This window comes from Petaurus breviceps, unplaced genomic scaffold, assembly GCF_028583685.1.
Source record: "Petaurus breviceps papuanus isolate PSGF00001 unplaced genomic scaffold, PetGlider_PUasm1.0 90897, whole genome shotgun sequence".
NCBI lineage: Eukaryota > Metazoa > Chordata > Mammalia > Diprotodontia > Petauridae > Petaurus > Petaurus breviceps.
This window is the reverse complement of record NW_027187374.1, coordinates 4321828-4347575: the sequence shown is the minus strand read 5'-3', so window position 1 is coordinate 4347575 and position 25748 is coordinate 4321828. Positions and strand designations below refer to the sequence as shown.

General features: G+C 36.1%; 2 pseudogenes; both read left to right on the top strand.

Annotated features, from left to right (window-relative positions):
• The window catches only part of LOC138151322 (histone H4 transcription factor-like), a 34750-nt pseudogene extending 23730 nt beyond the window's left edge, over positions 1 to 11020 (top strand).
• A 14389-nt stretch (positions 11021 to 25409) lies between these two features.
• The window catches only part of LOC138151294 (histone-lysine N-methyltransferase 2B pseudogene), a 1468-nt pseudogene continuing 1129 nt past the window's right edge, over positions 25410 to 25748 (top strand).

Below are 25748 nucleotides of genomic sequence, written 5' to 3'. Positions count from 1 at the left end.
ATTAGTTAAGTGTCCTCTTTGAAGCCTCCACACGCCCTAGCAAGCAGGTCATACACCCCAGGACCTCTACCCTCTCACTTTGTCCTTAGCCTCTATGTGTTGATAATTCTGAAAACCACGACAGCTACTGGTGATCTGAAGTCCCCTCTAGTTGGCTGCTGGTCAGGCCACCCTGAAGCTAAAACCTCGGCCTCATGTGGAGCTGGACTCGGCTCCCAGAGTGCTGCACTGGCCACTTCTTGCTGGCCTTGCTGGGCTGTCCTCAGCAGGAGATTAGCTTCTCTGCGTCATTTTGTGGGTTCTGTAGCTCCAAAGTTTGTTCAGTCACCTTTAACATGATGGAGGTGGTGGGAGCGGGAACCCTGCTGAAGTCCTGTTTCTACCTCCCTTTTAATTTCTTATGCTGATGTGTGATACATTGAAATCAGGATGGGGAAAGGGATATGTGGAAGGGATAACTGCATGTGTGCACACATGTGTATGTATGTATACATGTGTGTATGTATACACATACATGCATGTTTATAGGCACATGTATGTGTGTACATGCACACATCTATTTAAAATAAACATATGATAAATATAATGTTTTAAATATCTCAAAAAAGATAAATGAGTAACAGTTGTATATAAAAGAAGCACAGAAAAGATAAAAATCTATTTAACATAGAAAGGAGAGCAACTGACCCTGGAATCCAAAAAGTAACACATATGATATAATTTATTAAAGCAGTGTTTTCATCTAGATATCTACCCTTTAATGGAATACATTCTGTCAGGGACATGGTATGCAACATTCTACTCTCAAATGCTCTCCTTTTTTTTTTTTTTTTTTGGTGAGGCTATCACTGAATTCCATCTGGATATGGTTAGTTCTAGAACATAAGTTATTTTCAAAAAGTTAAAAGTTTTAATTTATATGAAAAGATATAGGAAGTTTGTATGTGGCGTTAGAGGCAGAGCAGTAGGAGGTCATTATTCTTCTTTTTGCATATTCTGAATCATCTTGGTCATTCGCTTCTCAAACATATACCAAACTGTTATTCTTCTCAAAAGTAGGCAGAAAGAAAGCAACATATTCAGATACAACTGAGAATGATTCTGTAAAAATAACTTTGAATTTTTCCATATACCTTAAAATCATGGATACACATGGATACACTGATAATTGAGTCATTTTCTTACAAATAAATGCGAATTTTCTACCAGTCATTGTAATAATACTATACGTTGATTTAATCATTAAATTATAAAACAAATATCCCCTTAAAAACTGCATATTAACTAATATTTCTTTTTATCTGAATTCTCAGTTTCAAGAATACATATGATCTACGTAAACATATTGAAACACACAATGATTCTTCTGCCTACTGTTGTGATGTGAGTGGGTGTGATTTCACTGCTCGTACCTTGCAGACATTTAGACAGCATTACAAAAGAGTGCATGAAGTAAGTAAATAAAAGCAAAAGCTTTTTTTTAAACAGAAGTCATCTTTGACCTTTTGTGGCTCAACATCTAAGTCATATATGCATATAAGAAGGGGAAAAAACATTTCATAAAATACTTTCCCTATAGATCTTTAAAATTTTTTAGTATTAAAAACCACGAATTTGTCATATGTTTTACATATGTCCTTGCTATGATGGCAGCAAAGAGAATCAGCCATGCATAGTAGATAGGGAGATTGGTCCTGAGTAAAGAAGACCTGGGTCCAAGTCCTCCCTCTAACACATGCTAGCTATTCTGGGCATGTCATTCAACATCTCAGTGACCTAGGCAGTCCTTATGACTATAAGTTAAAAGGCAAGTGCTAGTTGTGTGAACTTTGTGTTATTATAAAAAGTATGTATATGTATGATGAATAAGTGGGGAAAAGAAACATTTTTACTTAAGACAAACATATACCCAAAAATGTTTACATTGTGAAGAATAGAATTAGTAATAATAATTAAGGCTTCCCAGTTATAAATCCTACCTTTTATAAGTCTTATTTTTCTTTAATTTTGTTACAGTTTCTTCATTTGCAGAGTAATGGTACCATAAAGTATAAATGCCATATCTGTCAGAAGTGTTTTTCCTGGTGCTACACTTTGACTTTACATCTCCGGAAGATGCATCAACTCAGCTGCCATTCTTGCTTCAGGTGCTTATAAATTTTAATTTATATCTTTTGTTTTTGCATAACTTAAAGTTCCCAAAATATTTCTTCCCTCTCCTCTTATAATGAAGCATTTAAAAGAGGGGGAAAAATTTCAGTAGAACTAGCCAATGTCAAAAAAGTCTGACATATTCAGTTTTTCACACCCATAGCCCTCCCCACCTCTGCAAAGGAAGAAGAGGAGGTACCTTCTCATATCTCTTTTTTGGTTTGGAACTTGGTCTTTATAATTCCACAGAATTCAGTTTTGATTGTTTTGTTGTTGTCCTTTCTATTTATATTGCTGTAAGTCATGTATATTGTTTTCTTGGTTCTACTTAATTCCTTCTGCATTAGCTCATATGATCTCCCATGCAAATAAATAACTATATCTTATTTTTCTTACCTCACAATACTATTCCATTCATGTATTATAATTTGTTCAGCCCCAATCAAGGACTCAGTTTTTAGTTCATTTTTATTATTTTAAAATGTTGTAATTAATATTTTAGTGTATATGAGGCCTTTACAGTGTTATTCAGTTTATTCTTTCCTATTGAAATGGGAATCCTATCACAGGTTCAAATTATAAAACCTTTTGAAGACCTCACAGAAAGTAATTATTATTCTTTTTTTTTTTTTTTGCTTTTTAGAGGGCAATTGGGGTTAAGTGACTTGCCCAAAGTTACACGGCTAGTAAGTGTGTCAAGTGTCTGAGGCCAGATTTGAACTCAGGTCCTCCTGTCTCCAGGGCCTGTGCTCTATTCACTGCACCACCTAGCCTCTCAGTAATTATTATTCTTTAGTGTTAATTTGATTAGATAGCATTTCCAATACAAATACATATTATATATGAGTATGTCTGTAGATTTAGAGATACTCATATCCATGTATCTATAAATAAATGTCTAGATCTATAATTGCATAGATCTAGATAGACAAAAGACTTAATGGTTGTCAATGACTACATTAGGGAAGAATACCTAATTATTAAATTCTAGTTCCTGTCTATTCTTTTGTTCTTAAGGTTGATTTGTTCAGTTAATGCCTTTGACCTTAATTATACCTAGCATCATGAATCTAGAACTAAAAGGAACTTTAGAGCTTATGTAATCCAACTGCCTCATTTTACAGATGAGATAAACTGGGCAGAGGATTTCTCAAAGTCACACATGTAGTAAGTAGCAGAGCTAGGATTTAAACTAAGGTTGTGTGACTCCACATTCAGGGCTCTCTGCATTGCATCTTACTGTTAAAAATGGTTTCCACTATAAATGTAAATTCATGTTGAGGAATATTATTCTTCAATATTATCTTGAGGAATAACAGTGTTCAATAATTATAGCAGAGGAGAACAGGTTAAAAAATGCTGCTTATTTACTTTTTTTTATTTTTAAAGCTAATTTGTTCCAATAATGCGTTTGACCTTGATTATATCTATTAGTTAACAATGTTTGGTTCTCAGTTATGCAGTAGAGAAGTATTAAAATTCACATATATTTATAGGAATTCCAACATTTGAAATACAGTTTATTAAATGAACAAATATTGGGTGGTTAGGTAGCGCAGTAGTTCAGTGAGTAGAGCGCCGGCCCTGGAGTCAGGAGGACCTGAGTTCAGATCCGGCCTCAGACACTTGACACAAAGACTATCCGTGTGACCTTGGGCAAGTCACTTAACCCCGATTGCCCTCCTAAATAAATAAATGGACAAATATATATTGTTTATTTATTATGAGAAAGGCACTAAGATAGGACTTCTTATTTAATGGTTACTTTGGGAAATAGAAATAATAATTGATGGGCGCGTGGACGCAGGCCGGGTAGGCGCGGCAGCGGACACAGGCCAGGAAGGTGTGGCTGCTGCGGAGCGCGGACGCGGGCCGGGAAGGCGCGGCGGACCCCGGCCGGGAAGGTGTGGCGGCTGCGGCGGCGCGGCATGCAGACCGGGAAGGAGCGGTGGCAGATGTAGGCCAGGAAGGGGCCTGATCAACTCTGAGGGCAAGTCTTCCCACCAACCACTAGGTCCACTACAGGCCTATCACCAAAGGGCTGGGACTGGAAAGAGCAAGGTAAGAAGCAAAGACAGGGGCCCCTATACTGGACAGCAAACACTCCTGGGGCTACCACATCATAGCACAGAAATCTTTTTTTAAAAAAGCCCCTTTCAGGACCTCCAAAGACGAGGATGACAGAGTGAACCCCACTTGCTCCAAACCCCCCCACTGACCCTGAAAATATAGTAACTATTGTCCAGGGCAAAACCCTCTACAGTAAAGGCTTGGGATCCTAGAGGAAGGGCGTGGTTAGGACCCTGCCTCAAAATAGGTAGAAAGCAGACTACAAAGACAAAGACTCTAGAGTTCTACTATCCTCAGAGGGAGGAACCAACCTCAGAGGGAGACAATGTGGACTCCACACCCACAGCTGAAGCTTCAACAGGGAATGGATCCCAAACACAGAAGGCTCTCCTAGATGAGATCAAAAGGAACTTTGAAAGCAAAATGAGAGAGATAGAAGACAAAATGAATAATTCTCTCAAAACCAAAATAGCAGAATTAGAAAAGCATTATAATGAGGAAAACATCTCTCTAAAAAGAAAAGTGTATGATATGGAAAAGGAGCTTCAAAAATTAACCAAGGAAAATGATTTGCTAAAAACCAGAATTAAACAAATGGAAACAAATAACTCTATGAGGAACCAAGAAGTAGCCAAGCAAAACAACAAAAATGAAAAATTAGAAAAAGAGGTAAAATACCTCAAAGAAAAAATAACTGACCTGGAAAAGATCCAGGAGAGATAATCTGAGAATCATAGGCCTACCAGAAAATTATGATGAAAAAATGAGCCTGGACAACATTCTCCAAGAGCTCATTAAGGAAAACTGCCCTGAGATACTTGAACCTGAGGGGAAAATAGAAATCGATAGAATCCACCGGACACCTGCTGTAAGAGATCCCAAACTGAAAAATCCTCGAAATGTTGTGGCCAAACTCCAGAACTACCAGATAAAAGAGAAAATACTTCAAGCGGCCAGAAACAAACAATTCAGATATCGAGGGTCCACAGTGAGGATTACACAGGATTTGTCAGCCTCCACACTGAAAGATCGGACGCAGTGGAATACAATTTTCAGGAAGGCAAAACAGCTTGGATTACAACCAAGGATCACATACCCAGAGAGACTGAGCATATTCTTCCAGGCAAAGAGATGGTCATTCAATGATATAACAGAGTTCCAGACCTTCTTGATAAAAAAGCCAGAACTCAATGGAAAATTCAACCTCCAATTACGAGAAGCAACAGTGACTTAGAAAGGTAAACAAGGAGAACACACATCATTTTAGAGGGAAAGAGGGGAGGGAGAGGAGCTTCGCATGAGATCTGTTCCTGTCATTCTTGATGCGAAGAAAAAATAGCATACCTCATTAAGTATAACAATATCCTACAGGTAGTAGGAGGGGGATAGGGTTTCAAAAGGGGGGTGGGAGTGGTTTCTAGAGAGGGAAGTAGTAAGGAGAAAAGGGAAGGAAAAGGGAGGGGGACCGAAAAGGGAACACTGAGGGAGGCGGTGGTCAAAAGGAAAACTATTAAGGGGGGGAAGGGAGAAAGGAGGAAAAATATGAACATTAACAGGGGCAGGAATAGGATAAGGGGAAAGAAACAGATAACAATCATAACTGTAAATGGAAAGAACTCTCCTATAAAACGGAGACGGATAGCAGAATGGATTAGAAATCATAATCCTACAATATGCTGTTTACAAGAAACACATCTGAAACAGAGGGATACACACAAGGTAAAGGTAAAAGGTTGGAGTACAATATATCATGCCTCAGCTAAAGTAAAAAAAGCAGGGATAGCAATCCTTATCTCAGATAAAGCAAATGCAAAAATTGACCTAATTAAAAGAGATAAGGAAGGAAACTATATCCTGTTAAAAGGCACCATCGAGAATGAAGCAATATCACTACTTAACATATATACACCATGTGGTGTAGCTTCCAAATTCCTAGAAGTGAAGCTAAAGGAATTAGAGGAAGAAATAGATAGCAAAACTATACTAGTGGGAGACCTTAATCTCCCCCTATCTGAACTTGATAAATCCAACCTCAAAATAAACAAGAAAGAAGTTAAGGAGGTGAACAGGATTTTAGAGAGGATAGGTATGATAGATCTCTGGAGAAAACTGAATGGGGATAAAAAGGAATATACTTTCTTCTCAGTGGTTCATGGCACATACTCAAAAATTGACCATGTTCTAGGGCATAAAAACCTCACAATTCTATGCAGTAAGGCAGAAATATTAAACACATCGTTCTCAGATCATGATGCAATAAAAAATATATGCAATAAAGGGCCAGGGAAAGACAGACTAAAAACTAACTGGAAATTAAACAATTTAATCCTAAAGAATGAGTGGATCAAACAAGAAATTATAGAAACAATCAGTAATTTCATTCAAGAGAATGATAATAATGAGACAACATACCAAAATCTGTGGGATGCATTAAAGGCAGTTCTTAGGGGAAGTTTTATATCCCTGAGTGCATACGTGATTAAATTAGAGAAAAGGGAGCTCAACGAATTGGGCATGCAATTTAAAAACCTAGAAAAAGAACAAATTCAAAATCCCCAATTAAATACTAAACTAGAAATATTGAAGACTAAAGGAGAGATTAATAAAATCAAAATTAAGAAAACTATTGAACTAATAAATAAAACCAAGAGCTGGTTTTATGAAAAAACCAACAAAATTGATAGACCCCTAGTCAATATGATAAAAAAAAAAGAAAGAAGAAAACCAAATTATGAATATCAAAAATGAAAAGGGTGAATCTACCTCCAATGAAGAGGAAATCAAAACAATAATTAGGAATTATTTTTCCCAATTGTATGCACATAAATTTGACAATCTTAGGGAAATGGATGAGTATTTAGAAACATACAAGTTGCCCAGATTAACTGAAGAGGAAGTAAATTACTTAAATAATCCCATCTCAGAAAAAGAAATTGAAAAGGCCATCAGTCACCTCCCTAGGAAAAAATCTCCAGGGCCAGATGGATTCACTACTGAATTCTATCAAGCATTTAAAGAACAATTGATTCCAATACTCTACAAATTATTTGGGAAAATTAGTGAAGAAGGAGTCCTACCAAATTCTTTTTATGACACAAATATGGTACTGATACCTAAATCAGGAAGAGATAAAACAAAGAAAGAAAATTATAGACCAATCTCCCTCATGAATATAGATGCAAAAATTCTAAATAAAATACTAGCCAAAAGACTACAGCAACTTATCTCAAGAATAATACACTTTGATCAGGTAGGATTTATTCCAGGAATGTAGGATGGTTTAATATTAGGAAAACCATCAGTATAATTGATCATATCAATAATAAAACTAGCAGAAACCACATGATCATCTCAATAGATGCAGAAAAGGCTTTTGACAAAATACAACATCCATTCCTATTAAAAACATTAGAAAGTATAGGAATAAATGGAGCCTTCCTTAAAATAATAGGTAGCATCTATTTAAAGCCATCAGCAAGTATTATATGTAATGGGGAAAAGCTGGAAGCATTTCCCATAAGATCAGGGGTGAAACAAGGGTGTCCACTATCACCCCTCTTATTCAATCTGGTACTAGAAATGTTAGCAGTAGCAATTAGAGAAGAAAAAGAAATCAAAGGAATCAAGTTAGGCAAAGAAGAGACCAAGCTATCACTCTTCGCAGATGATATGATGATATACTTAGAGAATCCTAGAGAATCAAGTAAAAAACTGCTTGAGACAATAAATAAATTTGGCAAAGTTGCAGGATATAAAATAAACCCACACAAATCCTCGGCATTCCTATATATTTCCAATGAAATTCAACAGCAAGAAGTAGAAAGAGAAATCCCATTTAAAGTTACTGTAGACATTATAAAATATTTGGGAATCTGCCTGCCAAAACAAACCCAGGACCTGTATGATCATAACTACAAAACACTTTTCACACAAATAAAGTCAGATCTAACTAATTGGAAAAATATCAATTGCTCATGGCTGGGTCGAGCTAATATAATAAAAATGACAATTTTACCTAAATTAAATTATATATTTAGTGCCATACTGTAATGGGAATGCAAATTTGGAAGATCTTCCCTGCCCCTAGGCTAAAGTGCACCAGAAGCCTGGGGAGGGAGGCTTGTTTTTCAGTAGATACTTTTTGATTGGCCAGTGGGTCAATAGGGTTGTTACATTCTCTGAGCCAGGAGAAGGCTATATAAGCCCTGATGTGTAGCTTTGTTTTGGGACTCACGTTGAGAAGTGTTCTGTGATTTGATCTGAATTCTGGGAAGCCATTGTTGAGAGTCCCCCGGCTTTGAAAAACCCAGAGTGTGGAAACCCAGATGTTGACTGGGTATGGATGTAATGGTTGGACAGTTTGGAAATCTGTCTACTTGATGTTTCTGTCTTGATAATTCTGCCTGTATGCTTTGAGGTTCGGGGTGCTGACCTTTTCTCCTGAATAAGGTAAACGATATATGTCTGACTGATTAAAGTAAGCTTGTTAACCCATTTTGAGTTGCTTTCCTTTAACAAAGCAGATCCAAGAACCTGTGTGAGCAGCCACCCTAGGGACTCCAGGGTGCTTGCTGCTACACATACCAATTTATTTACCAAAAAATTACTTTATAGAGTTAGAAAAAATAGTAACAAAATTCATCTGGAAGAATAAACGGTCCAGAATATCAAGGGAATTATTGAAAAAAAAAATGCTAGGGAAGGTGGACTAGCTTTACCAGATTTCAATCTGTACTATAAAGCAGCAGTCATCAAAACTACCTGGTACTGGCTTAGAAATAGAGAAGTGGATCAATGGAATAGATTAGGCACACGAGATTCAGAAGTCAATGACTACAGTAATGTATTGTTTGATAAACCCCCAGACCCTGGTTTATGGGATAAGAACTCACTGTTTGACAAAAACTGGTGGGAAAACTGGAATATAGTATGGCAGAAACTGGACATAGACCATTATCTAACACCATATACCAAAATCAAGTCTAAATGGGTTCATGATCTCGGTATAAAGGTTGATACTGTAAGCAGTCTGCTAAAACAAGGGATAGTTTACCTATCAGACTTGTGGAGAGGGAATGACTTTATGACGAAACAGGAATTAGAGAACATTATAAAATGTAAAATGGATAATTTTGACCACATGAAATTGAAAAGTTTCTGTACAAAGAAAGCCAATGTGACCAAGATTAAGAGGGAGGTGGGAAATTGGGAAAGAATCTTTACAACCTATGTCTCTGACAAAGGACTCATCTCTAAAATATACAGAGAATTGAGTCAAATGTATAAGAATACAAGTCATTCCCCAATTGATAAATGGTCAAAGGATATGAACAGGCAGTTTTCAGAGAAAGAAATTAAAGATATCTATAAGCACATGAAGAAATGCTCTAATTCACTATTGATTAGAGAAATGCAAATCAAAACAACTCTGAGGTACCACATCTCACCAGTCAGATTGGCTAAGATGACAAAACAGGAAAATGACAAATGCTGGAGAGGATGTGGGCAAACTGGAACACTAATGCATTGTTGGTGGAGTTGTGAACTGATCCAGCCTTTCTGGAGAGCAATCTGGAATTATGCCCAAAGGGCTATTAATACTTTCATACCCTTTGATCCAGCAATACCACTCCTAGGGTTATATCCCAAAGAGATCATAGAAATGGGAGAAAGACCCATATGTACAAAAATGTTTATAGCAGCTCTTTTTGTTGTGGCAAAGAATTGGAAATTAAGGGGGTGCCCATCAATTGGGGAATGGCTGAACAAGTTGTGGTATATGCATGTTATGGAATACTATTGCGCCATAAGAAACGGGGAGCAGGCGGTCTTCATATTTACCTGGAGAGGCTTAAAAGAACTGATGCTTAGTGAGAAGAGTAGAACCAGGAGGAATTTGTACACAATTACAGACATAACGTATGTGTGATGACCAACTTTGATAGACTGGACTCTTCTCAACAATACAGGGATATAAGTCACTCCCAAAAGACGCATGATGGAGAGAAAAATGTGCATCCAGAGAAAGAACTAGAAAGAACTAAATTTATATCCAGGTGGAAGCAAAATACCTGATCTTTTTCGTTCTCTTATTTGATTTTATGTCCTCTTTACCATTTTTCATTCCAGCTGGTACAATCCATAACCTGACCATTGTATAATGTGAAAGTATTTACAGATCCTATACTTGATAATAAGCCGCCATGGGGGGGAGGGGAGGGAGGGGGACAAAATGTGAAATTCAAGGAATTGTGGAATTGAATCCTGTAAACTAAAAGGAAACAAACAAATTAATAAATTAAAGTTTAAAAAAAAAGAAATAATAATTGATTCATGAATTTACTATTTTTTTTCCTTATGGATATTGACTCTATACTCTTTGTCACTTTATTAGTCATAATAAGGATATGTAAATGTATTTTATTAGATCCTTTGCATTCTTATATATTTTGATAGGTACAAAGAAGATGAAGATGGTTACTGGACTTTGAATATAGATAATTTTAAAACTGCTATGGAATTAAATTATGGTTTTGTTTGCAAGAAGCCTCCCCAAAAGATTTCTGGAACCCAGAATTGTACTAGAAATAATAGCAATGCTTCCTCCAAAGGATTTTCCACATGATCACATGCTTCACAGTTTCAGCCACTATTGGGATCTCCAGTAGAAAAATCTGTGTTAGAAGTGGATACCTCTTTAAAAGAGTCTGTATATTATGAACTTCAGAGTGTTCCACTCTCATTTGAAAATCCTCCAAATGAATTTAATGAAACTAAACTAAATGCAATAGTTAGATGAAAAAAAAGTCTTTATTGTTAAAATGGCTATATGGAAATATTAAAATGTTTCTTGATTTTTAGAAAGGACTATGATTTAGTAATCATTTTTATGACAACACTGGATGAGGTGCTGCCAGGTATAAGAAATTCAGTGCAAAAAATTAGGCACTTTCCATTAATAAGCAGAAATTCCAAGCTTAAAAAAAAAAGATATATAGATAAAAGTATTAAGGAGGAGGGAGGAAGTTGTCTTGGTCTATTCTCTAACTCCTTTATGTTTTTTTTTTTTTTCACAATAACCTCACAAATTTCCAAAGGAGGGGGCTGGAGGTGGGGAGTAAAGGGACAAGTTGGTAGAGAATTATACCAGTTAATCTTAGACAAGTAAATTCAGAAGTAATTTTAATAAGGTGACTGAAGTAACCTTTTAAATTCTTTATAAATATCAACCATAGCTTATTGAAAGAGTTAAATTTATTTCCATAGGAAGTTACCTTCAAGGTATTAGCTAGTTTAACTGGCAGAAATTGCCTTATTGTGTTAAAAGGAATATAAACTATTCTGGTATACAGGAGAGTTTGAAACATTTATTTATTTATTTGCTTTTTTTTTCTTGGAGGGCAATTGGGGTTAAGTAACTTGCCCAATGTCACATGGCTAGGTTTTGTGTGTGTGTGTGTTAAGTATCTGAGGCCAGATCGGAACTCAGGACCTCCTGACTCCAGGGCCAGAGCTCTACTTACTCACTGTGTCACCTACCCGCCCTGAGTTTGAAACATTTAAATATGTTAAAGTGTGACTTGTAAAATATTACTTGATTATACTGCAGTATTCAGAAAGTATTTTTAAATACAGAACTACTGTAGTCAAAATACATGCTTTTGAAAAATTCCTGCAGATTAATTTATGCCATTATGTACCTTAAATGCTCTTCTTTTAGGCATTTGTCTATGTGAGTCCATTTGAGATTTAGGACAAAATGGACACAAGTTATAGAGATGGGGAACTTTCAAGTATAATAAAATGGAATTCTGGTCATATTTTGTGTTTTGGTGTGCTTCTTTGACATAAAAATACAGGATTTGGGGATGGCTAGATGGCACAGTGAATAGAACACCGGCCCTGGAGTCAGGTGGACCTGAGTTCAAATGTGGCCTCAGACACTTGTGTAATACTTACTAGCCATGTGACCTTGGGCAAGTCACTTAACCCCAGTTGCCCTGTCTTCCCCCCTCCAAAAAGCAAAAAGACAAAAATAAAAATACGGGATTTAAAAAATGTAATCTTAAATCACTATGTATTTCTGATAAGGTAGGTAATGTAAAATTACTCCTAATTGAAGATGAACACAAGTTCTACTTGTAGTTTGTTAAAAATGTAGAATGCCATCTTTCTTTATTTTCCTCTTCTTAATATTGTCACATTAAAAAATTGTTGAAAGTAAAAAAAAATGCTTTTAAAATATTTAAGGGTTTCAATTTATAAACTGCTTTTAATTTTTTACATAAATGGAATCATACTTCCCACAAGTCTGTTTGCCTCATCATAGTATGTAGTTAATCCTGGGCTCCTGAAGACCATGCCAGAGAAATATAAGTTCTGTTAGGTTCTATCATATTTGTAAGGCTTTAGTATGGTCATAGCAAAATAGTGTGTCTGCTATCTGAGGATTAACCAAGGTGATGATCAATAAGTTCATCATCAGTCATATGTCTATTAGATGATATTGACTGTGTAGTAGGACAGAACCTGTTTTATTGTAGGCTGGGTTCTTTTCCCTCTAAGGGGTCATAGAGGCTGTTCTAGGAATCAGTCTATTGACTTCGTAAAAGACTGAGGTATAAAAGCATCAGCCTATGGGAAGTTCATATTAGGAATTTTAGTGGAATTCCCATTGCATCATGAAAATAGTTTTCTCACATAACATGACTAGTTGCTATGATAAATACTAAGGCAATCCATTTTCTTTGAGTTACTAAATTTTTATTCCTACAAATTGTGTCCTTTTTATTCTTTGTTTTTAGTAAAGTAATTTTTTTTTTTTTGGTATTTTATGACCACAAATGTCTCATTGCACAAGTCTGAATTTCTGACCCAGAATATTTGGTTTGGTCACTAGATGTTGTTTAACATGACTTCATGGTTAAATTCTATTCTTTTTTTTTTTATTAAAACAAGATATGGGATTCTGGAATCCTATGGCCATAGCATTGTTTGGTGTGTGTGTGTGTGTGTGTGTATACACATATATATACATATATAGACTGTGTGGTCCTAAATTGTCCAACTTACAATAAAAGTGAGACAGAGCTCTGAGCCAATGGTACTTTATTAAAGGGTTCATATCCTCCTCTAATGAAATGGACATCAGATGTTCCTCATGATCTGAGGTGCCCCCTTCCTTCAGGGCCTTAATTTTATAATGCTTGATATCCAGATGATACAGAAGAGGCACAGGAAAATACAGAGCCTCGTTGATTGATAGATATTTTTCTTTCTTTCTTTCTTTCTTTCTTTCTTTCTTTCTTTCTTTCTTTCTTTCTTTCTTTCTTTCTTTCTTTCTTTCTTTCTTTCTTTCTTTCTTTCTTTCTTCCTTTCTTTCTTTCTTTCCTTCTTTCTTTCTTCCTTCCTTCCTTTCTTTTCAACTTTTATTTTATTTTTTTTAAATTAATTTGTTTCCTTTTAGTTTACAGGATTCAATTCCACAATTCCTTGAGTTTCACATTTTGTCCCCCTCCCTCCCCTCCCCGCCATGGCGGCATATGGTCAAGTATAGGATCTGTAAATACTTTCACATTATACATGTCAGGTTATAAAGACAGATTGTATCAGCTGGAATGAAAAATGGTAAAGAGGATATAAAACCAAATAAGAGAAGGAAAAAGATCAGGTATTTTGCTTCCACCTGGATATAAACTCAGTTTTTTCTAGTTCTTTCTCTAGATGCACATATTTCTCTCCATCATGAGTCTTTTGGGATTGACTTATATCACTGCATTGCTGAGACGAGTCCAGTCTATCAAAGCTGGTCATCAGACATGCATTGTGTCTGTAATTGTGTACAAATTTCTCCTGGTTCTACTCTTCTCACTCACCATCAGTTCTTTTAAGCCTCTCCAGGTAAATATGAAGACCGTCTGCTCCTCGTTTCTTATAGCACAATAGTATTCCATAACATGCATATACCACAATTTGTTCAGCCATTCCCGAATTGATGGGCACCCCCTTAATTTCCAATTCTATGCCACTACAAAAAGAGCTGCTATAAACATTTTTGTACATATGGGTCTTTCTCCCATTTCTATGATCTCTTTGGGATGTAACCCTAGGAGTGGTATTGCTGGATCAAAGGGTATGAAAGTATTAATAGCCCTTTGGGCATAATTCCAGATTGCTCTCCAGAAAGGCTGGATCAGTTCACAACTCCACCAGTAATGCATTAGTGTTCCAATTTGCCCAGATCCTCTCCAGCATTTATTGTTTTCCTGTTTTGTCATCTTAGCCAATCTGACTGGTGAGATGTGGTACCTTAGAGTTGTTTTGATTTGCATTTCTCTAATCAATAGTGAATTAGAGCATTTCTTCATGTGCTTATAGATATCTTTAATTTCTTTCTCTGAAAACTGCCTGCTCATATCCTTTGACCATTTATCAATTGGGGAATGACTTGTATTCTTATAAATTTGACTCAGTTCTCTGTATATTTTAGAAATGAATCCTTTGTCAGAGACATAGGTTGTAAAGATTCTTTCCCAATTTCCCACCTCCCTCTTAATCTTGGTTACATTGGCTTTGTTTGTATAGAAGCTTTTCAATTTCATGTAGTCAAAATTATCCATTTTACATTTTATAATGTTCTCTAATTCTTGTTTAGTCATAAAGTCTTTCCCTTTCCACAAGTCTGATAGGTAAACTATTCCTTGTTTTAGGAGACTGCTTACAGTATCAACCTTTATACCTAGATCATGCACCCATTTAGACTTCATTTTGGTATATGGTGTTAGATAATGGTCTATGCCCAGTTTCTGCCACACTATATTCCAGTTTTCCCAGCAGTTTTTGTCAAATAGTGAGTTCTTATCCCAAAAATCAGGGTCTGGGGGTTTATCAAACAATAGATTGCTATAATCATTGACTTCTGAATCTTGTGTGCCTAATCTGTTCCATTCATCCACTCTTCTATTGCTCAGCCAGTACCAAGTAGTTTTGATGACTGCTGCTTTATAATATAGATTGAAATCTGGTATAGCTAGTCCACCTTCCCTAGCATTTCTTTTCATTAATTCTCTTGATATTCTGGACCATTTATTTTTCCAAATGAATTTTGTTACTATTTTTTCTAGCTCTATAAAGTAGTTTTTTGGTAAATTAATTAGTATGGCACTAAATATATAATTTAATTTAGGTAAAATTGTCATTTTTATTATATTAGCTCGACCCAGCCATGAGCAATTGATATTTTTCCAATTAGTTAGATCTGACTTTATTTGTGTGAAAAGTGTTTTTAGTTGTGGTCATATAGGTCCTGGGTTTGTTTTGGCAGGTAGATTCCCAAATATTTTATAATGTCTACAGTAACTTTAAATGGGATTTCTCTTTCTATCTCTTGCTGTTGAATTTCATTGGAAATATATAGGAATGCCGAGGATTTGTGTGGGTTTATTTTATATCCTGCAACTTTGCCAAATTTATTTATTGTCTCAAGTAGTTTTTTACTTGATTCTCTAGGATTCTCTAAGTTATATCTTCATATCATCTGCAAAGAATGATAGCTGGTCTCTTCTTTGCCTAATTTTATTCCTTTGATTTCTTTTTCTTCTCTAATTGGTACTGCTAACATTTGTAGTACCAGATTGAATAAGAGGGGTGATAGTGGACACCCTTGTTTCACCCCTGATCTTATGGCAAATGCTTCTAGCTTCTCCCCATTACATATAATACTTGCTGATGGCTTTAAATAGATGCTACCTATTATTTTAAGGTAGACTCCATTTATTCCTATACTTTCTAATGTTTTTAATAGGAATGGATGTTGTATTTTTTCAAAAGCCTTTTCTGCATCTATTGAGATGATCATGTGGTTTCTGCTAGTTTTATTGTTGATATGATCAATTATGCTGATGGTTCTCCTAATATTAAACCATCCTTGCATTCCTGGAATAAATCCTACCTGATGAAAGTGTATTATTCTTGAGATATGTTGCTGTAGTCTTTTTGCTAGTGTTTTATTTAGAATTTTTGCATCGGTTGATGGATCTTTATCTTGAGCCTTCTAGAAAGTCTACACAAAATACAAAATCCCAATGGTTAACAAGCACAGATCTATCTTGACCTTTCAGGAAATCCTACCTAACTGATGAGCTGAACCATGGGCTGGGCTAATAAACAGTTCAAGCATCTATGTTGACTGATGGGATGGTAGAAAACAGGCCACAGGCCAACAAACAGGGTCATTTATTGGCCAAATGCTCATGGCCATCTCGCTGTGTTGGGCAATAGAAGGATAATGAAGAACAGAGGGGCAACAAAAATACCTGGGGGATTTTCCATGTCACCTCCACTATGCTGGGTTTGGTCACTATAACAAGGCAAAAACAAGGGTGGAGGTCTTACAGTTAACTCCTTATGACTAAGCAAGTGAATTTACAATTTGTAGTTCACAGCTCTGGGGCTTAATATACAGAATTTATAAGCATTATCTCTTTGGAATCATATTGAACTGATTAGCATTGATTGGAATAAATTAGGGGTCTAATTGGTCATCTGTCCCATGTATAAACTATATATGTGTGTACATATACATACCCTCTTTACCCCAAAACAAATATATATATGTATATGTGTAGTGTATGTATGACTCAAGAATTTTTGATAGTTGCAGAGTTCTGTTGGATTAGAGAGCTTATAAGTTTTATTCTTACAAATTCAGTGTGTGTTAATATGAATATATGTAAGTATATGTATATAGGTATATGTGTGTGTACATGTATATATGTAATATATGTATAAATAAAGAATTTTTGACAATTGCAAAATTCCATTGGCTTAGAAATGTTATAAAAGTTTTATTCTTACAAATTTTGCCAAACCAATTAGAAACCCCAGATGAGGGTCCTTTGTTCCTTTCTACTGTCTAAAATGGGAAGTTTTGTGTACTTATCCTGAAGATAATTCCTTTTCTAGCCAGTTTGCTATTGGAGTATAAGACAAGGCAAATTTTTTTTTTTTTTTTGCTAAGACCCAAATTGAGTTTTGGAACTTGCAGAGGTCAGGCCAGGGGGTATAAAAATACAAGATTTATAGGGGAGCATACTAACCTAAGAGCTACACCATTGTAAGCAGGCTGATCTCTTCTGCCTTGATATGCTAATTATAGGACACAGACTCTCCTAGAGAGAATACTGAGATATTGAAGAAAGAGGGACTCATGCCAGCTTGCTAGTAACAGTTTTTATTTGGGCTGATTGGTGACAGGAGGACAGAGTGGTGTCAGGGATGCCCATATCAAGTCCCGGCCAGGTCAGATATCATAGAGAAGCAGAACAAAGTAGGCACAGTTCCAGGGATGTCCCAGGGTCATGTGCAAGTGCTCCCATGACATGGCTAGAGTTCCTTTTGCCTTTTACATTTACTTCAGGTAGTTTATATTGACTGTAAGACTTTTGGTCACATTCCCACTCTGGCTGTCACCATACAGAGGACAACAATAAGATTTTGCTCTGGATCACATAAATTTGGGAGCACTGAAGACTAGAGAGTCCTTAACCTGTTTCTGAGATACTGAAATGATAACAGTACCAAGACTGGGCTTGCCTTCTAGAAGAATGTAGATCTCAGCACAGACATCAAGTCTGACATCAGAAAATAGCCTGGAAGAATATGCAAAAAAAAAAAAATCATTAAAAGCTATCATGGTGACAGGGATGCCTGAAATACCAAATCCAAAAAAAGAAAGTGACTCCAAAACATCTAAAATCAGAGTCTAGGAGAAGAACTTAGGTTGGACCCAAATTCAAATAGAATTCTTGGAAGAGATAAAGCAAAGTTTGTTTGTTTTTTAAAAGAATCAATGTTTTAATTTTTTTCTTTCATCTTATTCTATTTTTCTTAATTAAATGTAAGAAAAATTTTAACATTATTTTTGAAAGTTTTGAGTTCCAAATTCTCTCCCTCTTTGAGAAGGCAACAATTTTATACAGATTATACATATACATATTAGCCAGGTTACAAAAGAAAACAGACCAAAAAAAAAAACAGCACAAGAAAAATAAAGTTTAAAAAGTATGTTTCTATCTGCATTCAGACTCCATCCATTCTTTCTCTGGGAGTGTAATGTAATGAAAAGGCAACTTCCCAAGGTTCAAAATACCAGCATAGGTGCTCTCCATTTTATTCAGTGAAAAGTTAAGAACAGAGAAGATCAAAATATGACATCATTCAAAATACAGCACTTACTACGTATGATTACATAATCTCCAAGTACTACCCCACCCCAGGACATTACATTCACTTAATCAATTACAAAGTCCCTCTTCTAAATACTACTCCACCCCTAGGCTGTACCTTCATTTTAGTCCATCACAAAGCCCCTCTTCTCAAATGGAGATTAGTTTCCAATCAATAAGTAAAGTACATTCATTTGTTCAATCAAAGAATATAAAAAGGTCAAAAGTTCCCCACCCTTGGATCACAATTGAATCTACCCCAGAGTTACAACAAGCTTAAGCACAATGCTTAATACCCAAATGGAGGTCTTTTCTTCATCTTGACCCAAGGCAAGTTCTGAGCAATCTTTGTTCCTGGGGAGACAAAGCTTAGCAAGGCCACAAGATACATTGCCAGTCTTTTCATTAATTCATTCTCTGTCTGCAGAACAGTCCTAGAACTCCTGAAAACATTAGCAAAACCCTCTCCCAGGATTTCTGTAAACATACAACAAGAAAATCCTTCTTCAGTGCTTCTGAACAAACAGCAAGGTTCCAAAACTTCTGCAACAATAGCACTGTCCTTCACCAGTGGACAGAATTCACTCTCTGTCTGTAGAACAGTCTCAAGAGCTCTGAACCAACAGCAAGGTTCTCAAACTTCTGCAACAACAGGACTGTCTTTCACCAGTGGACAAATCTGGCAAAACAACATCAAAACAGACAAAGTACAAGAGTACATAACACCCATGTCTCCTCAGTCCTTGGCAGCTCTGGGTGGCAGCTCTCAAAAGTCCTGGGCAATTGAAAGTGGCCCTCAGCAATCCTCTCACTCTCTTTCTGCCTCCAAAGGTGCTGCTTCCAAAAAGGTCTTCTGCCTCTCTCTTTTCCTGTGTCTCTCTAAATTTACATCATCAGCTCCTCCCAATTCAGCACTCTCTTTTCACGTCAACAAGTCCATCCCACAAGTGGGTTTAACAAGCTCTGGGTTTTAACACAATCAAACCGAAAACCAAGCCAATATAGGGGGATCTTTAAATTCCATTCCTATTACAGGGAGTAGATAGCATTTTTCATAAGTCTGTCAGAATTGTATTGGATAATTGTATTGCTTAGAATAATTGTCATTCACAGTTAGTCATTGTACAATATTGATGTTGATGTATACAATATTCCGGTTCTCCTCACTTCACTTTGTACCAGTTCATATAAGTCTGCCCAGGTTTCTCTGAAACCACCCTGTTTATCATTTCTTATAGTACACTAGTATTCCATCACAATCACACACCTCAACTTGTTCAGTCATTCCCCAACTGATGGACATCCCTGCAGTTTCTAGTTCTTTGCAGCCACAAAAAGAGCTGCCATAAATATTTTTGTACATGTAGTTCTTTTTCATTTTTTAAAAAGTCTCTTTGAGTTATAGACCTAGCAGTGGTATTGCTGGGTCAAGGGTTTTTATGGTCTTTTAAGCATATTTCCAAATTGCTCTCCAGAATGATTAGATCAATTCACAACTCTACCAACTGTGCATTAGTGTCCCAATTTTTCCACATCCCCTGCAACATTTCTAATTTTCCTTTTCTGTCGTATTAGCTAATCTGATAGATGTGAGGTAATACCTCAGTTTTAATTTGCATTTCTCTCATCGATACTGATTTAGAGGATTTTTTTTTCATGTTACTAATGATAGCTTTAATTTCTTCTGAAAACAGCCTGTTCAAAAACCCTTTGACCATTTATCAGTTGGGGAATGACTCATTCTTTTTTTTTTTTTTTTTTGCTTTTTTGGGGGGCAATTGGGTTTAAGTAACTTGCCCAATGTCAAACGACTAGGTGTGTGTGTGGGTGTGTGTGTGTGTGTGTGTTATAAGCGTCTGAGGCCAGTTACGAACTTAGGTCCTCCTGACTCCAGGGCCGGCACTCTACTCATTGTGCCACCTACCCACCCCTTGACTCATATTCTTAATTTAATATATTTTATTCCCCCCCCCCACTTAAGTGTAAAATAGTTTTTTTTTTTAACATTTGGGATTTTTTTTCAGTTTTGAGTTCCTAATTCTATCCCACCCTTACTCTTCCCCAACTCCCCCAGACAGTAAGCAGTCAGATACAGATTATACATATGCAATCATGTAAAACATTTCCATATCAGTCATTTATACACAAAGACTAGAATAAAAGAAAAAGAAGGAAAGTGAAAAACAGCACTCTTCAGACTATATTCAAACAATATCAGTTCTTTCTCTGGAGAAGGATAGTACGCTTCATCATTAGTCCTTTGGGATTGTCTTAGAAGATTATATTGCAGAGAATAGCTAAGTCATTCACAGTTCATCATAATAGTTCTTCATTGTTGTTACTGTGCACAATGTTCCCCTGATTCTGTGCACTTCACTTTGCATCAGTTCATGTGTATCTTTCCAGGTTTTTCTGAAGCCACCCTGCTTGTCATTTCTTAAAGCACAGTAATATTCCATCACAGTCATATACCACAACTTGTTTAGCCATTCCCCAATTGATGGGTATCCCTTTGATTTCCATTTTTTAGCTACCACAAAATGAGCTGTTATGAATATTTTTCTACAAATAAGTCCTTTCCCCCTTTTTTAAATGACTCATTCTTTTTTTTTCTTTTTTTTTTTTTTTGGAGGGCAATTGGGGTTAAGTGGCTTACCCAAAGTCACACGGCCAATAAATGTGTCAAGTATCTGAGACCAGACTTGAACTCAGGTCCTCCTGACTCCAGGGCTGGTGCTCTATTCATTGTGCCACCTAGCCACCCCAAATGACTCATATTCTTATGAATTTCATTCAGTTCTTTACATATTTGTAATGATGCTTTTATCAGAGAAATTTACCGTAAAAGTTTTTTTCCCAGTTTTCTGCTTTCCTTCTTGACTGCATTGATTTTGTTTGTGCAAAACTTTTTAAGATTCATGTAACCAAAATTATCCATTTATCTATAATATACTCTTTATTCTTCCCTTATCCATAGATCTAACAGGTAAAATTTTCAGTGCTCTAAGTCATGTGCCCATTTTGACCTTACAGCATGAGATGTTGAACTATATCTAGTTTCTGTAAAACCATTTTACAGTTTTCCAACTAATTTTTGTTAAACAGTAGAGATTGAGGTCTTTGGGTTTACCAAACATTCGATTATTAAGGTCATTTATTACTTTGTCTTGTGTACACAAATCTATTCCACTAATTTTACCACTCTATTTTTTAGTCATTACCAGATAGTTTTGAGGATTACCACTTTGTAATTTGGTACTGCAAAACTACCTTCCTTCATATTTTTCTTTCATTTATCTTGTTCCTTGATGTTCTTGACCTTTTACTCTTCCAGATATATTTTGTTATTTTTTTCTAGTTTTATGAAATAATTTTGGTAGTTTGATTATGTATGGCACAGAATTTAAAAAATTATTTAGGTAGAATTGTCATTTTTATCATATTTTCTTGGCCAACCCATGAGCAATTAATTTTTTCACCTGTTTAGATCTGACTTTATTTGAGTAGACGATGTCTTGAAATTGTCTACATATAGTTCTGGGTTTGTGTTGGCAAGTAGTCTCCCAAGTCTTTTACATTGTCTGAAGTTATTTCAAATGTAATTTCTCTTTACATTTATTCCTGCTGAAGTTTGTTGGTGTTTGTTGTCATTTCAGTAGTGTTGGATTCTTTATGACCCCATTTTTGAAGTTTTCTTTGCAAAGATGCTGGTGTGGTTTGCCATTTCCTTCTCTAGTTGATTTTACAGATGAAGAAACTGAGGCTAACAGGGTTAAGTGACTTGCTTAGGATCATGCAGCTAGTAAGTATCTGAGAGCAGATTTGAACTCAGGTTTTCCTGACTCCAATCCCAGTGCTTTATTTATTGCATCTCCTGGCTGCCTAGACTTTGATGGTAATATGTAAAAATGCCAATGATTTATGTGGGTTTATTTTATATCCTGCAACTTTGCTAAAGTGGTTAAATAATTTTATCTAGTTTTTAAAGTTAATTCTCTAGGTTTCTCCAAGCATATCATTAGATTATCCACAAAGAGTAATAGTTTTGTTTCCTGATTGCCTAATCTAATTCCTTCCATTTCTTTTTCTTCTCTTACTACTATAGCAAGCACTTCTAGAACATTATTGAATAATAGTGGTGATAATGGGCATCCTTACTTCACCCGGAACTTAATTGAAAAACTTCTCTAGCTTATCCCTATTAAAGATAATATTTGCAGATGGTTTTGGATGGATACCACTTATCATTTGGAGGAAAGCTTCATTTATTCCTGTGCTTTCTAGCGTTTTTAATAGGAATAAGTGTTGTATTTTCTCAAAAATTTTCCCTGCATCTATTGAGATGATCATATGATTTGTATTGGTTCTATTATTGATGTAGTCAATTATACTCATAGTTTTCCTAATATTGAACTGGTCTGAATTCCTGATATAAATCTCACATGGTCATAATACATAATTTTTGTGATATATTCCTGTTATCTCTTTGATAATGTTTTATTAATTTTTTTTGCATTAGTATATATTAGGGAAATTGGCCTGTAGTTTTCCTTCTCTGTGTTTGTTCTTTCTGATTTATGTATCAACACTATATTTGTATCATAAAAGGAATTTGGTAAGTTTTCTTCTTTGCCTAGTTTTCCAGATAGTTTATATAGTATTGGAATGAATTGTTCTTTAAATATTTGATATAATTCACTTGTGAATCCATCTGGTCCTGGGGATTTTTTCTTAGAGAGCTCATTTATGGATTGTTCAATTTCTTTTTCTAAGATAGGGTTATTTAATTATTCTTTTTCCTTTCCTGTTAATCTGGGCAATTTATAATTTTTTTAGCTATTCATTCATTTCATTTAGATTGTTAGCTTTATTGGAATACAGTTGGGCAAAATAACTCATAATTGCTTTGATTTCCTTTTCATTGGTGGTGAATTTCATCTTTTACATTTTTGATACTAGCAATTTTTTAAAAATTAAATTAACCAAAGGTTCATCTGTTTTTTTTTTTTTTTGCTCATAAAACCAGTTCCTAGTTTTATTTATTAGTACAATAGTTTCCTTACTTTCCGTTTTATTCATCTTTCATTTGATTTTTAGGATTTCCAGTTTGGTGTTTGAGGATTTTAAATTTGTTCTTTTTCTAGTTTTTTTTAGTTACACACCCATTTCATCGATTTGTTCTTTCTCTATTTTATTGATGTAAGCATTTAGAGATAATACATTTTCCTCTAAATACTGCTTTGGCCACATCTGTAAGTTTTGGTATGTTGTCTTGTCATTTTCTTTAATGAAATTATTGTTTTCTTTTTTGACCCACTCATTCTGAAATTTGATTATGAGGTTTCTATGCCCTTAATTTTTGTGAAGGTACCACGTACAGCTGAGAAAAAGGCTCGCCCCTTTCTATTCCCATTAGATTTTCTCCAGAAATCTATTGAATTTCACTTTTTTTAAATTTTAGACTTAAAAACTAAAACTTAAATACACAATAAAGAAAAAGAAACATAAGCTTAAATATTGAAACTTAAAAACAAAATAAGAAAAAAAGCATTCCATGTGCACAGCAGAATGTAAGAGAAGATTCAAAAATATATAGCAATAAATTTCCATTAAGAAAGCCTATATAATAGCCTATGTAACATGTTATGTTGAGAGCTATCCATCTTTTCTTTGCTTCTTTATAAGTTTTCTTTTGTTCTCTGCTATACACTTTTTATTTTGTTCTTCCACCCCCTTCCTAACCCACCCCCAAGGCTATAATTAAAAACAAATATATTTTTATTTATATATGTACACATATATACACATACATATATATAGACATATACTTTCCCTAACAAATTCTACTCCTGATCTTTGTTTTTGTGTTTGTGTATATCTTATTTCCTATCCCTCCTGACTTCTCTACTTTACTTCTGCCCATTACCTTGCCCTCCTATTCTACCCCCTTCCAAGGATCCCTCCCTTACCCCCCCTTTTAGCCTATTCCCTCACCCTCCCCTCTAGAGATAGCCTCCCTTATTTATGCTTTACTCTCTCCCTATTTCTTTAGCATTGTTTCTTTCTGAATTTTAGAAGACTTTTATACTCTTCTAGATGTGTGTATATGTATATGTATATATACACATATACATATATATACATATGTGTGTATGTGTGTATATGTATATATTCCCCTCTTGAACCCATTCCCAATGAAAGTCGGTTTCCAAAACTAACAACCTTCCTCCCCCATCTGATTCCTCTGTGTTGGTTCTTCCTCTCCTCATTTGTGTAAGATAATTACTCTTTTCAGATATTCCTACACAGTTTGGCTTTTTAAAGTAGTATTATACTCAGGTCTACCCAATCTTTCTTATGAACTACTCAATTACTAATAACAATCTTAGACATGTTTTACATTTTACATACATAAAAGGTAAACAGTGTCCTTATTGAGTCCCTTGTAATAAATCTTTGGTATATACTTTATATTTCTCTTGGCTCTTGTATGTCAAATCTTAAGTTCAGTGTGTTTTTTTTTTAGCAAAGTCCTGAAAGTCTGACAATTCATTAAACTTCCATTCTTTTCATCCAAGATTATGCTTAGCTTTGTGAGGTATGATATTTTTGGCTGGAACCTCACCGTTTTTGCTCTTTGATATATAGTGTTCCCAGAGGGGATGGGGCAAGTCCCCCCCCCCCCCCCCCGGACCCTCTTTGGAAATTGTAGTTTGTACTCAAGAACCTAGGTGGAGCTGTCGAGGGTGGGGCTGGGGCTGGTCCGGTGAAGACCCCCCCCCCCCAACTACCCCCTTCACTGGCTAATGGCAGCCAGGCCCCTACCCCACCCCCCGGACGTTTGCCTGGCTTCCTGGGGCTCCTGGAGTTCGTGTGCTAAGCCTCAGTCCTGCCCCTGAACCCCCCAAAACTGCTGCCTCCAAGATCATTCTTGTTAACAAACTGGGGCAGGTGTTTGTGAAAATGTCAGGGGACACTGAGCCAGCCCCACCTCTGCCAAAACAGCCTCCACCAACCCCTCCTATTGCCACCCCAGCCTGGGGTCTCACATCTGGGCCCTTGCTGAATGTGCTGCCTGTGGTGGGGGTGGTGCACCCCCCACCCCCACCTCCCCCATCGCTAACCCTGGTGCTGAGCAGTGGGTCCCCCAGTACCCTCCCCCCCGCCCAGCCATCCGAGTCAAGTGGGTGTCGATCTTCACTGGCCGCAGCCCTCAGCACCTCCCCCCCCAAACAAGGCCCCCTGGCTGGATAGGGAGGGGGAGTCCCCCGAGAGCACCCCCCCAATCAGTGGGGGCCTTGG